Source organism: Rutidosis leptorrhynchoides, chromosome 5 (assembly GCF_046630445.1).
Source record: "Rutidosis leptorrhynchoides isolate AG116_Rl617_1_P2 chromosome 5, CSIRO_AGI_Rlap_v1, whole genome shotgun sequence".
Classification (NCBI taxonomy): domain Eukaryota; kingdom Viridiplantae; phylum Streptophyta; class Magnoliopsida; order Asterales; family Asteraceae; genus Rutidosis; species Rutidosis leptorrhynchoides.
The window spans coordinates 335655653-335670513 of NC_092337.1; the positions used below are offsets into that span (position 1 = coordinate 335655653).

At 34.4% G+C, this 14861-nt stretch overlaps 1 pseudogene; it reads left to right on the forward strand.

Moving 5' to 3' along the window:
- Nucleotides 1–14861, forward strand: part of LOC139847358 (2-methylene-furan-3-one reductase-like) — a 113036-nt pseudogene that overhangs the window by 61678 nt on the left and 36497 nt on the right.

The following is a 14861-nucleotide window of genomic DNA, read 5'->3' on the forward strand; positions in this document are numbered from 1 at the left end:
GGTTTACAAAATATTGTGTTCCATCCTCTTTTATGTCGAATTTCTTAACTAACCCTTTGATAATTTCAACATCGACATTCTCTTGTTTACGGCTTCTAGTTGTGCATCACAGATCTGTGACGTAAGGTTCGTACCGAAAACCATGTTAAGAGCTCGGACCCTAAGAGGTCTATCTCTCTCTTTTCTGCTTAGAGCATCCGCTACCACGTTCGCTTCACTAAGATGATATTGTGTAACAACCCAACCCATTATCCAAACAAACACGCGAAATAAAAAGATTTTTTTATAAAGTATGGGTGCGCGGCGTGCAGCACCCTAGGGTGCGCGGCGCGCACAAGCCCATTTCAGTTCTGTCCGGAATTGTCAAATTTCAAATAAAGATCACCCACTTCCCGACGTATTTAGACGAAACGCTTTTCACAACATTTTCTTATATGTAAAACTAACACATTTCAATGATAAAACAAGTTTTACGAACCTGGGCCCACATATGGCCGAAATACGAGTTTCGTACAAAATATATAAGTTTCAACCGAATTAGTTTAAATTCCAAACGACACTAGAGCATGATGTTTGTGGGTTAAACTACCCAAATCTCGGTCAACTCCAAAAGCTATCACATCAAAAGCGTCCCCTACAAACAAAGCGGGATCTCTAATCCAATCGAATGCCCTTACCCTTGTCAATGCTGGAGCCTATAAAAAGGTAAACAACGAGAGGGTAAGCAAAGCTTAGTGAATGCAATAATTATACCCATATATATACAATATACCTACTTGCAATCACTTACACACATACCGCACACACGCTAGCAATACAATTAGCATACCATCTCAAGTACGAAGCTAATAATCTCCAACAAACCGCAACTAGCGTAATCAATAACATATAATCGACATAATACAATATGCTACAATATAATACACAATCATGGTTAACCAATCTCGAGTCATGGTGCTACCGGCTCTTTGGTTCACACCATACGCATCGGTTATGATGCTACCGGCTCTTTGGTTCACATCACAAATCGAGTCATACTCGCGTTAAAGTGCTACCGACTCTTTGGTTCACACTCTAACAACTCGTTCCGTAGTGCTACCGGCTCTTTGGTTCACACTACAACACACGTACTATGATGCTACCGGCTCTTTGGTTCACATCATAGCACAATCGCACATACTATGGCACTACCGGCTCTTTGGTTCATACCATAGCATACAAATAAATACATTATATACATACGCATATAATCATTCCACTCACCTTAACGCCTTCGGTGAATGTTTTATACTTCCGCAAGCTTCAAGGCAAAGTACCTAATACAATAAGTACTCAATCATCACATAAACTAGTTGGACTAAACACCAACCATTCACTCATGTGCATTTAATGACTTAAATGCATTAAATGCCCCATTTTCACCAAAACAGTCCATTTAAGGTCAAGACCATCACATATCACTAAAAGCTAGTAACTACAGTCCAACAACACTATCTAATACACAATTAGGGTATTTCATACCCTTCTTTCCCAACTAGGTCAATTATCCTTAGGTCCTCATGACCCAATCTTACCTAAGAACACCCAAAATCACCAAACACGAGTTTTATATTCATCACTAACCCCAAACCCTAACCCTTATATAAATTAAAGTAAGGAAATCAAAGTTAGGACATACCGCCACAATCAAAAGGTAGCTAAAAGCTAGATGAACAACTTTAATACTTGAGCTTTAACCCGACTCAAGCTTCTTCCTCCTTGATTCAAGCTTTCTCTCACAAGAACACTCTTCTCTCTCTAGAAATTATTTGGGGTTGAAGATAAGGTTGGTGATGAAGTTAAATGTGTTTCAACCACCACCAAACTGGCCATCTAATGCCCTATCTCGTTCTCATATGAAAAGACCACAATACCCCTCATTAAACTTAAATAAAAAGCTGGAATCCGTCAACAGTGCAGGTGCGCGGCACGCACATGATAATGCTAAAAACGGACATATATTTCATAGCATTATCCTTCAAGAAAGACAAGCTTTTAGTTGCAATTGTTCTATTTACAAGTGATATTCGTTTAAATAATAAAAGGTGAAGACAAAAGACAGATTCGACGATTTGAAGACGCAAACGACCAAAAAGCTAAAAAGTACAAAGTACAATCCAAGTGGTTTAAATTATTGCTAAGAAACGTCTAAAAGTTACAAGAGTACAAGCCACAAAACGCAAAGTACAAGATATTAAATCGTACGAAAGGACGTTCAAAAATCCGGAACCGGGACATGAACCAACTGTCAACGCGTGACGCAATGGGCCTAAAATTACAAGTCAACTAGGCACATGAATATAATATAATATATATATATAATTATATATAATTATATATATTATATTATATAATTAAATAAAACGTCAGCAACCTAGAAAACAAATCATTGTGAGTTGGCCAAGGTAGCCATGCGATCGCATGGCCAGCAAGACCAAAATCCATGCGATCGTATGGGATGAAAAGCAAGGTCAGGTGCTATAAATAGCCAGCAAATTCGACGTTTTATTTACACCATATTCAATCTTATCTCTCACTCTCTCAATATATATTTATATTTTAATTTTAATTTTAATTTTAATATTAAGTTAATAATAATAAGGTTATAGTGGCGAATGTTTTAAGTTTGTAAGTCAAAATTCTGTCCGTGTAACACTACGCGATTTATACTCATTGTAAGTTATGTTCAACCTTTTTAAATTAATGTCTCGTAGCTAAGTTATTATTATGCTTATTTAAGCTGAAGTAATCGTAATGTTGGACTAAATATTAAAGACGGGGTTATTGGGTTTTGGACCATAATTGGGGTTTGGACAAAAGAACGACACTTGTGGGAATTGGACTATAGGCTATTAATGGGCTTTATATTTGTTTAACTGAATGATAGTTCGTTAATTTAATATAGAGATTTACAATTTGACGTATCTATAAATAACCACATACACTCGATCGGACACGATGGGCGGGATATTTATAAATACTAATAATCGTTCATTTAACCGGACATGGGAATGGATTAATAGTCAATGGACTCATTAAAATAGGGGTAGATTACATACAAAGATGCTTGGTGTAATTGTTAACAAAGTATTAAAATCTTGGGTTACAAGCAGTCGATATCCTGGTGTAATTATTAAACAAAGTATTAAGACCTTGTTACAGTTTAAGTCCTCAATTAGTTGGAATATTTGACTTCGTGTACAAAGTTAATTTGACGAGGACACTCGCACTTTATATTTATGGCTGATGGACCATTATGGACAAAAACCAGATGGACGTATCAAATAAACCAGGACAAAGGATAATTAACCCTCGGTAATAAACTAAAATCAACACGTCGAACATCATGATTACGGAAGTTTAAATAAGCATAATTCCTTTATTTCATATTTCATCGTACTTTTATTTATCATCATTTTATTTATCGTACTTTAAATTATCGTACTTTTAATTATCGCACTTCTATTTATCGTCATTTACTTTACGCTTTAAATTATGTCATATTTATATTTAATATTTTACATTAGGTTTTAATTGCAACTTAAGACGTAAAATTGACAAACCGGTCACTAACCGGTAAAACCCCCCTTTTATAACAATAATAATATTACTTATATATATATATATATATATATATATATATATATATATATATATATATATATATATATATATACAAATATAGTCTAAATTAAATATAGCGTTAAACTTAGTGAGCTCCCTGTGGAACGAACCGGACTTACTAAAAACTACACTACTCTACGATTAGGTACACTGCCTATAAATAAATAAATAACTTGTGTAAAATGTATCGTATTTAATAGTATTTCGTAGTAAAATATAATCTATTTCGTACTACACCTCACAAACATCAAGTATTTTTGGCGCTGCTGCCGGGGAACTGAAAGCGAAACGCTATAAAAAAAATATTTCTATATTTTTAAGTGTTCAAATTAAAAAGTTTATATTTTAAGAGTTATAAAACTAATAAGTAATATTTTTTTATATAAAACTAATAAGTTTATATTTATATTTTATATATATTAAACTTAGAAAAAAAATAAATAAATAAATTAAAAGCAAATCGGGCCAAGATACTGTAGCAGCCCAAGACCTGAACTGGATCAGCAGTCCATGCGATCACATGGACAGACAATTGAAACCTCATGCGTTCGCATGAGGTGAGGTGACAGGACCTGAACCTTAGTTTGATCGAATTAGGGTTTGTAATTAATAATAATTATAATAATTAATTAAGTTTAGGGTTTATTAAATTAATAATTAGTTTATCTTTAATTTAAATTTGAATTATTAAGTTTTATTAGAATTAATAATTATATAATTTTATAATTTTATATAAAATAATACTATAAAAATAATATTTTTATATAAATAAGTAATTTTATCATTTTTGTATCTTTTTATTATTTAGTACGTAATTGTATATTTATCGTTCGTAATTAGTTCGTAACTTAGTATTTTGACGTAGTAATTTTATATTTCTAGACTCTTAGGCTTTGCCGTAAAATCCCTTAAGTGCTTTTTCTTTAGATTAAGATTTAGGCGCTTTAGAATTTTACGACGTCGCTTATCACTTTAATATTTAATAGATTTTAGTGCCTAATTAAGTTATTGTCGTTTTAGATTTAGAATTCCTTTAAGCTTTAATACCTTTAGACGCAAGTTTTAATATTTAGTTTTTAGACTTTTAAGTTTCGACGCTTTACTTTCTTATTATTATTTTTCGACCTTTTATTTTTCGACGTTTTTCGACGCACTCTTTTTCTTTCTCATTTCTACGCTCTAGTATTTAGGACATAGAATTTTCTCTATTTTCTTTAAATTTCGACGAAAAATTATTTTAAGCGGTTAAATTGATAGACATCCAAATTTTCTGCTTCGTAGTAATAGTTGGATTTGTTAGTGGCTGAGTTGTGGATTTTTCGACTTAAATGATCCTGGCTCCCTGCTGCATCTTTTGGCTATTCGAAACGTGGGCAAAAGCAGAAAAGTCTATTAATTTGATAACTTATACAATTTCTAATAGGATATTCTGTGAATGCACCGAGCAAAACGTTCTCCACATTTCATACGTTCGCCACCTGTAATTCGATCAAGACATCTAGCCAATATAATTGCCGTTGATTTTTCCTTAGAATCATCTAGTTGACCAAGTACTCCAATTCAAATTTCCGATAATCCATTTTTTGAACCCGACCTCACAATTGAGAATCCAGAGGATACTCAAGGACAATTCAGAGATCCTGAACCACTAATCATTTCTCCTGAACCACAAATCATTCAACCAGAGATTGTCGAGGAAGAAATCATTAAATCAGTATCCCCTAGTGATTCAGATTCAACAAATTCAATCATGGAAAATCCGGAACCTCTAAGTATGGAAGATCCAATGAGAGCTACACGCACTGGCCAAGGTCACACAATTACTCAACCAGACATTAATGCGCCAGATTATGAAATCAAAGGACAAATCCTACACATGGTAACTAATCAATGCCAATTTAGTGGTACGCCAAAAGAAGATCCAAACGAACATCTTCGTACCTTTAATAGAATCTGTACTCTATTCAAAATCGGAGAAGTTGAGGATGAATAGATCTATCTCATGTTATTTCCCTGGACTTTAAAGGGAGAAGCCAAAGATTGGTTACAATCGTTACCTGAAGGAGCGATTGATACATGGGATGTCTTAGTTGAAAAATTTCTTAAACAATTCTTTCCGGCATCTAAAGCCGTGAGACTTCAAGGAGAAATTGTTACGTTCACGCAAAAGCCAAATGAAACTCTATATGAGGCGTGGACAAGATTTGGAAAATTGTTGAGAGGATGTCCTCAACATGGTTTAGACACTTATCAAATAGTACAAATATTCTACCAAGGATGCGACATTACTACACGCAAAGACATCGACATAGCAGCTGGTGGTTCCATTATGAAGAAAACCGCAACCGAAGCTTACAAAATCATTGATAACACAACCTCCTACTCACATGAGTGGCACCAGAAAAAAGATATTCCTCGTTCATCTAAAGCGGCTAGAGCCGATTCTAGCCATGATTTTGATTCCATTTCCGCAAAGATAGATGCTTTCGAGAGACGAATGAAAAAGATGACTAAAGATATTCACGCAATACACATTAGTTGTGAGCAGTGTGGAGGACCACATTTGACAAAAGATTGTCTCAGTATTGAACAAACAATGGAACAAAGAGAGAATGTTCCATACATGAACCAAAGGCCTGGAAATAATTATCAGAATAATTATCAACCGCCAAGACCAAACTACAATCAGAATTATAACCGAAATGTTCCATACAACAATCAACAAGGTCCTAGCAATCAACAAGTATCCAATAATACTTACAATCAGCAAAGACCTATTTTTTCAAATAAACCACCACAAACCGATGATAAAAAGCCAAATTTAGAAGACATGATGTCGAAGCTAGTTGAATCTCAAATGCAGTTTTTCACATCTCAGAAACAAACTAATGAACAAAATGCTCAAGCATTTAGAAATCAACAAGCTTCAATCCAAAATCTGGAACAAGAAGTAAGCAACCTAGCAAGGTTGATAGGTAAAAGAAAATCGGGGAGTCTACCTAGCGATACAAATGCTAACCCCCGAAATGAAACAGCTAAAGCCATTACCACAAGAAGTGGTATTACACTTAAACCACCTGAAATGCCTGTAATTTCTGATGACTCTATTCCTACTCCACAGGCACCACGGCCTGAGCAAGATAAGGAAACAAAACCGGTAGTTGAAGAGGTTGATGAAGATAACACAGTTAAGGCTAAACCTTATGTTAAACCATACCAACCACCACTTCCTTACCCGAGTAAAATGAGAAAAGAAAGACTTGAAGCCGAGCAATCCAAATTTTTGGATATGTTTAAACAAATAAATGTAAATCTTCCTTTCATTGATGTGATTTCAGGAATGCCAAGATATGCTAAATTCCTGAAATATCTAATCACAAATAGAAATAAAATGGAAGAACTCTCGGCTGTTACAATGAATGCTAATTGTTCTGCAGTGCTGTTGAATAAGATACCAGAAAAACTCTCAGATCCAAGAAGTTACACAATTCCATATTTTCTGGGTAGTCTTAATTCAATAGAAGCATTGGCAGACTTAGGTGCTAGTATAAATTTAATGCCGTATTCACTATACGCTAAACTAGACCTTGGAGAATTGAAACCAACACAAATAAGTATACAACTAGCCGATCGATCAGTAAAATATCCTAGAGGGATAATGGAGAACATGCTAGTTAAAGTTGGTACTTTAGTATTTCCATTAGATTTTGTTATTCTGGACATGGAAGAAGATTCTCGAGTTCCTCTCATATTAGAAAGACCATTCTTAAACACGGCTAAAGCAATAATAGACGTGTTTGGTAAGAAACTGACCCTAAGTATAGAGGATGAGAGTGTTACCTTTTCAGTTGATAGAGCCATGCAACAACCGCAATCTGCAGATAATACATGTTATTATATTCAAACTATAGATTCACATGCAGAATTGTTACAAGAATTTCCATAATTACAAGGAACAGGAGAATGTTCTTTAGGAGAAGGAACTGAACAAATTGATGAAGCTGAAATGTTAGCTACACTTATGGCTAATGAATATGAACCAACAATAGAAGAACTTTAAATGCTAAAAGAGAAAGATAGATATCGATACAAATCATTGATAGAAGAACCACCGATATTAGAGTTAAAGCCACTTCCAACCCATTTGGAATACGCTTATTTACATGGTGAATCTGAATTACCTGTAATAATATCGTCTTCTCTTATTGAAAATGAAAAATCTCAACTCATTTCTATGCTAAAAGCTCATAAACCAGCTATTGCATGGAAGATTCATGACATTAAAGGTATAAGTCCTTCGTATTGCACACATAAAATTCTTATGGAAGAAGGTCATAAAACCTATGTGCAACGCCAATGAAGACTAAATCCAAATATGCAAGATGTTGTTAAGAAAGAAATAATTAAACTGCTTGATGCAGGTTTAATTTATCCAATCTCTGATAGTCCATGGTTAAGCCCAGTTCAATGTGTACCTAAGAAAGGTGGCATGAATGTCATTACAAATGAAAAAGACGAGCTTATTCCTACTAGGACTGTAACAGGATGGCGTGTCTGTATTGATTATAGAAAATTAAATGACGCCACCAGAAAAGATCACTTTCCCTTACCTTTCATTGATCAAATGTTGGAAAGGTTAGCTGGGAATAGTTATTATTGTTTTCTTGACGGTTTCTCCGGATACTTTCAAATTCCAATCGCACCCGAGGACCAAGAGAAAACCACATTCACGTGCCCTTATGGTATTTTTGCTTACAAACGCATGCCATTTGGACTTTGCAACGCCCCTGCAACCTTTCAAAGGTGCATGATGACGATTTTTCACGATATGATAGAAGAATGCATGGAAGTTTTCATGGATGAATTTTCAGTCTTCGGTGATACTTTTGAAACATGTCTAGTTAATCTTGAACGAATGCTTATTAGATGCGAGCAATCAAATCTAGTACTTAATTGGGAGAAATGCCATTTCATGGTTAGAGAAGGAATCGTTCTTGGTCATAAAATTTCAAAGGAAGGAATTGAAGTGGATAGAGCTAAAGTAGATGTAATTGCTAAACTTCCACATCCCAGCAATGTTAGAGGAGTTAGGAGTTTTCTAGGGCATGCCGGTTTTTACCGACGTTTCATAAAAGATTTTTCTAAAATTGCCATTCCTATGAACAAACTCTTAGAAAAGGATGCTCCATTCATCTTTTCAGATGAATGCATCAAATCTTTTAATATTCTTAGAGAAAAAATCACTAATGCGCCGATCACGATAACTCCAAATTGGAATCTACCATTTGAACTCAAGTGCGTTGCAAGTGATTTTGCAATGGGAGCCGTTTTAGGACAAAGGATTGAAAAACGATTTCAACCTATTTATTATGCTAGTAAGACGTTACAAGGAGCACAAACAAATTATACAACTACTGAAAAAGAACTCCTTGCTATTGTCTTTGCTTTTGACAAATTTCGTTCATATCTCGTTCTAGCTAAAACGGTGGTCTATACTGACCATTCTGCTCTTAGATATCTATTTTCAAAACAAGATGCCAAACCACGATTAATCCGTTGGATATTGCTCTTACAAGAGTTTGATATTGAAATCCGATACAAAAAGGGAGCAAAAAATCTCGCCGCTGATCATCTTTCTCGCCTTGAAAATCCTGAATTAGAAGTTCTAAATGAATCGGCCATACAAGACAACTTTTCTGATGAATATCTTTTGAAAATCGATTATAATGAAATTCCATGGTTTGCAGACTATGCAAAATAATTAGTATGTGAATTCCTTGAAAAAGGATTGTCGTACCAGAAACGAAAGAAATTCTTTAGTGATATAAAACACTATTTTTGGGAAGATCCACATTTGTTTAAAAGTTGTCCCAATGGAATAATACGCCGATGTGTATTCAGAGATGAAGCTAGTCAAATCTTAAACCATTGTCACACAGGACCAACAGGAGGGCATTATGGGCCTCAACTCACAGCAAGAAAAGTCTATGATGCTGGATTCTATTGGCCTACAATTTTTAAAGACGCACACCTTCTTTGTAAATCCTGTGATTCATGTCAAAGGGCCGGAAAAATAAGTCAACGTGATGAAATGCCACAAAATGTCATTCAAGTATGTGAAGTATTTGAAGTTTGGGGTATTGACTTTATGGGTCCATTTCCAAAATCTCATAATAATCTCTACATTCTCGTTGCCATTGATTATGTATCTAAATGGGTGGAAGCACAAGCTCTCCCAACTAACGATGCACGAGTTGTAGTCAACTTCTTAAAACATCTTTTTGCTAGGTTTGGAAAACCGAAAGCTTTAATAAGTGATCAGGGTACTCATTTTTGTAATAATCAACTTGAGAAAGTTCTCAAAAGATATGGAGTAACTCATAAAATCTCAACCCCTTATCATCCACAAACAAGTGGACAAGTTGAAAATACCAACCGAACATTAAAATGTATTCTAGAGAAAACTGTATGATCAAATCCAAAGGAATGGTCCATGAAATTGGAGGATGCACTCTGGGCTTTTAGAACAGCCTACAAAACTCCAATTGGCACCACACCTTTTAAACTCGTTTACGGAAAAGCATGTCACCTTCCAGTAGAAATTGAGTACAAAGTATTTTGGGCTTTGAAGACCTGTAATCTTGGTTTACATGAAGCTGGACGTCTACGATTAAGTCAACTAAACGAATTAGAAGAATTAAGACATGATGCATATGAAAATTCGTTAATCTATAAGGAAAGAACGAAGAAATGGCATGATAAAAGAATCAGAAGTTCAAAAGAATTTAAGGAAGGAGACAGAGTCCTTCTTTTCAATTCACGATTCAAGCTATTTTCTGGAAAATTGAAATCAAGATGGTCTGGACCATTCATAGTCAAAAGAGTTTTCCCGTACGGAACAGTAGAATTAATAAATTCGAATGGGATTGAATTTAAAGTTAATGGTCACAGAGTTAAACATTACATAGATAATCCAATGGAAGTTGAAGATGAAGTTAATCACAATTTCGACACCACATCTAACTAAGTGTGGGAAGATTCGAATCTTTTAAGGATAATATGAATTTCTGTTAAAGTTAGATGTTTTTTTTCATGTAGTTCTCGAAAATGGAATCCGAATGGTCTTTCCCTAGCAGACCCTAAAGAACTAGTCTTCTCCCTCCATTCTGAATTTTTATTTCTTTTAGGTTTTACGAGATGAAGAATTCCTTTGATCTGAACCATGGTCTACTACTACACGTTATGATTACTAAACGTAATAATAACATCTTCCCGAGTGAACTGGTATCATTCATAAGAGGAAAAATGGACGAAGTGACGAAAGAACTCAGGAAGAATCATCATAAGACACATTTTGGTAAAGGAAAATCAAAATCCGCAACAAAAAGAAGAGCACGACACCTTGAAAGATGTCATAAATGCGGAAAATGGTCACACGAAGGAAAATGTTCAAAAAATCAGACACATTCCAATACTGAATTCATTACTCTATGCAGAGAAGGACCATTCATATGTTTAGAAGAAAAGTTATTGAAAATTCGAGGTTACGCTTATGTAGCTATGGAAAACCAAATCGAACGACTCTCCTATGAGTCAACTAAAGCAGGTCTCTGAGAATTCTAACTCACAGGTAAGTATGTACAGTTTTTATTTGTTTTTATTTATTACTTTTAACCTTTTGATAATAAACACTGAATCGTTCGCTATAAAGTATTAAATTGATATTCAATAAAATTAGGTATGCGAAACCGAAATTATTGATATCATACAAAAATTTATTACATCACTGCGAAATTTACCGTTTATTCATAAGGTATAAATATCTTTAATCAATCAATTCAAAATATTTCAAAAATTCATCAGGAGTAAAACTAGGTAAAATAGCCGAAATTACTTTACCCAAAAGAGGGACGTATATTTTTGTAAATATTTGATTGATTAAAGTGAGATAAAAGACCAAAAAGATTTTTATTTTATTTTTACCCTATTTTTAAAACTAATATATAACTATATTATTTTTAAATATAAGTTTGTAAAATTAATGTATATAAATATTAATAATATTTATATGAAATGTTATTTTATGAATTTTAAATTTAAGTTTGGAGTGAATTTAAAAACAAAAATTTACTTTATTTCATTAAGTTAAAATTTTGATATTTAAAATTCGTCGTGAGTTGAAGACTAGGTCGTTGAACCGAAATTGCTTTACCCAAAGGCGGGACGAGAAATTTTATTATCATTATTTTTAATTTTATTGATCTAAAGTATGCCAAAAACATTAAAAAACCCAAAAATCTTTGCTTTTAAAACAACACTTTGAAAATGACAAATTTTAAAATTTTGTCGAGGGACGAACTAGGTGAACGTACCGAAACGCCCTCAATTTAAAAGGAAAACAAAATTTTAAATTAATTAATTAATTGTTTTACTAGTAAAAGGTTTTTATAAAAAAAAATGCCACACCCCATGCGATCGCATGGGATTTGCACTGGGTATCCATGCGATCGCATGGGCACCCTGGACTGGACAGAAACAAAAACCCAACGAGCTGTGCTCTCTGTCTCACTTTCACACACACATCCACGAAAACAAACACATAAAACTCTCTAAAATCATCAATTTTTCATCAAATTACTTGAAATTGCGTGCTACAAATCACTCTAAACATGCCTTTTCTTGGAATTGGAAGGAAGAAGGTATCAAAATTCACTCCTAAACTCTTTAATTCGGATTATCAGTGTTCTTGAGCAAAATTTTACCTAATTTGATTTTGATAATTTCTAGCTTAATTAGAGTTAAATTGTTAGTATATTATGCTTGTATAGCCTAGATTGATGCTATTTGTCATGATTTGAAGCCTTAAACTTCAAAATTTGTAGAAATCTAGGGTTTGTGTTCTTGAGCAATTTGGGGCTTTTTGATATAAACAGGTTATGGCCGATTTTTGTTATGAATTATTGCTAAATTAAGTAGTGTAACATGTTTAGGTTGCTAAATGATCCAAACCTTGATCCTAAACATGACTTTTGAACATCAAAGTGGACTTTTTAAGTCTAAAATTCATGAACTTGATTATTTTGATATAAATGCCATTTGAAACTTGTTTAATTGCTAGTAATGGTTATTTTAACATGTTATTTGAGTTGAATGCTTAGGAACAATGTATGCATTTTCATATGTGCTTATTTGAAAAATTGTAGAATTGATAAAATATGAAAATGAGTATAAGTTTAATATGGATTAAACATGTTATTGTAATTGTTTTAATTTGTTATTTTGCTAACACTAATGCATATTTGGATGCACAAATTTTATGTTTAATGTGTTTTGCAGAGAAATACAGATACGGATGGTGCAACATCGTCTAGACGACCTGAACAAGAACCTGATCAAGAACCGCAACCAGAACCACAACCTGAACAACAATAACATATGATCAACACGTGTCATACTATGAGCCAGAACCACAATTTTTTATTGCCTACATAGTATTTCCCGTTCATCATGTAATAGAACACTCAAGAATTCATGAACATGAGTTACACCCCAATCTAAGGTTTGATAGAAGTTTGAGAGATTACCCGACGTACCAAAGTAACAAATTTAAGCTTTGGACCAAAAATATAGAAGTACCAAGGGTAATAGATTGGGAGCCTTTGGAAAGGGTCAACCTAGCTAACTCAGTTAGGCAGCACCTAATCCAAAGGTATGGCAGCTCTTCTTTTCCTGATTGGGAACGTTTATTTACCACTCGTAGGCCTGTATATAAGGAGTGGTGTGTTGAGCTAATGAGTACTATAGCCTTAAATAAGGATGTAGATAGGTTAGACGATAAAACTTTTCTTAGATTTTTACTTGGAGGTAGGATGTACATGATGTCTATGATAGACATGGCTAGAGCTTTATAGATTTACACCCCCGCTGAATTATTATCACCTGATTGTACAGCTTTAATTTATCAAGGTGAGAGGGTAGATAGAGATTTTGACGCTAACGCCGTATGGAGGCGTATGTCAAATTTTAATGTGTTTACGCGGGGTGGAAGACACTCCTATTTAGATATTAACAAAGCAGAGCTTCGTATAATACATAGATTTTTAGCTAACTCGATTACACAAAGAGGTAAAAACAAGGAGAAAATGACTCTAAACGATTTATTATACCTTAAGTGCATTCGAGACACTAGAGGCTTTGTTAATATTCCCTACTGTGTTGGGTTTTATTTGTCCAAAGTTGTGGAAAGAATACAGGACGGGGGAATAATAGGAGGAGGCATTTTTGTTACTCTCATTGAAGAGTATTTAGGTGTGGATAGGGAACACGGGGGTCCAATGATGGTGGTTGAGGAACAAACTGATACTATAGGTTTGCAGGTTTATCAGGGTGCAAAGGTATTAAAACATAGACACAATATGCCAATACCATATCAGGGCACCCATCCACAGGTAGAGAGGGGTTCGGATGAGGAGATTGAGGAAGCAGATGACATCAGGGATGTCATTAAGGATAGTTTTACTGACGTTTTCCAGCGTATAGATGAGGTGGAAATGAGTAATGAGGATAGGCATCGTCAGTATGAGCAGTGACAAGCAGCGAATGAGTATGAGTCCAGGCGACGCCATCACGATAGCTAGCAAGTTCATCAGCACCAAATCATGAGCCAGCTATCATATCAGGTACCACGTAACTACATCCCGACTCGGCCTGCATTTTATCCACCACATCAGCCCGACATGCGACCACCCTTTGACCTGTACGACCCCAATCAAGCCTACCAGGACACCTATCACCAACCATGAAACCCGAGCGATGATATGAACTGGAATCCCTATCCAAATCAATAGTGTTCCATTGGTGATTTCTTATCTTTTATTATTTTTATCTATTTATGCTAAACATTTAACATTTTGATACTTTTATGTAATGTTTAACATTTTTATTATTGTGTACTAATATTTCATTTTTGTAATTTGAAAGTGGGATATTAAGTCCCATTTCAAATTACCATGCATGTTTATATTTGTATTGTATGTATTTTATCTCATGTACACAACAGGGTAAAACAGCGCATTTTCAAAGACTGGCATTAAGTTCAGCAAAAGCAACTAATTTTGACGACAAGATGCAAAATAAATGTGATATAACAACTGCAGGAATGAACAAATGATGTGCACCATTTATCATTCACACAAACA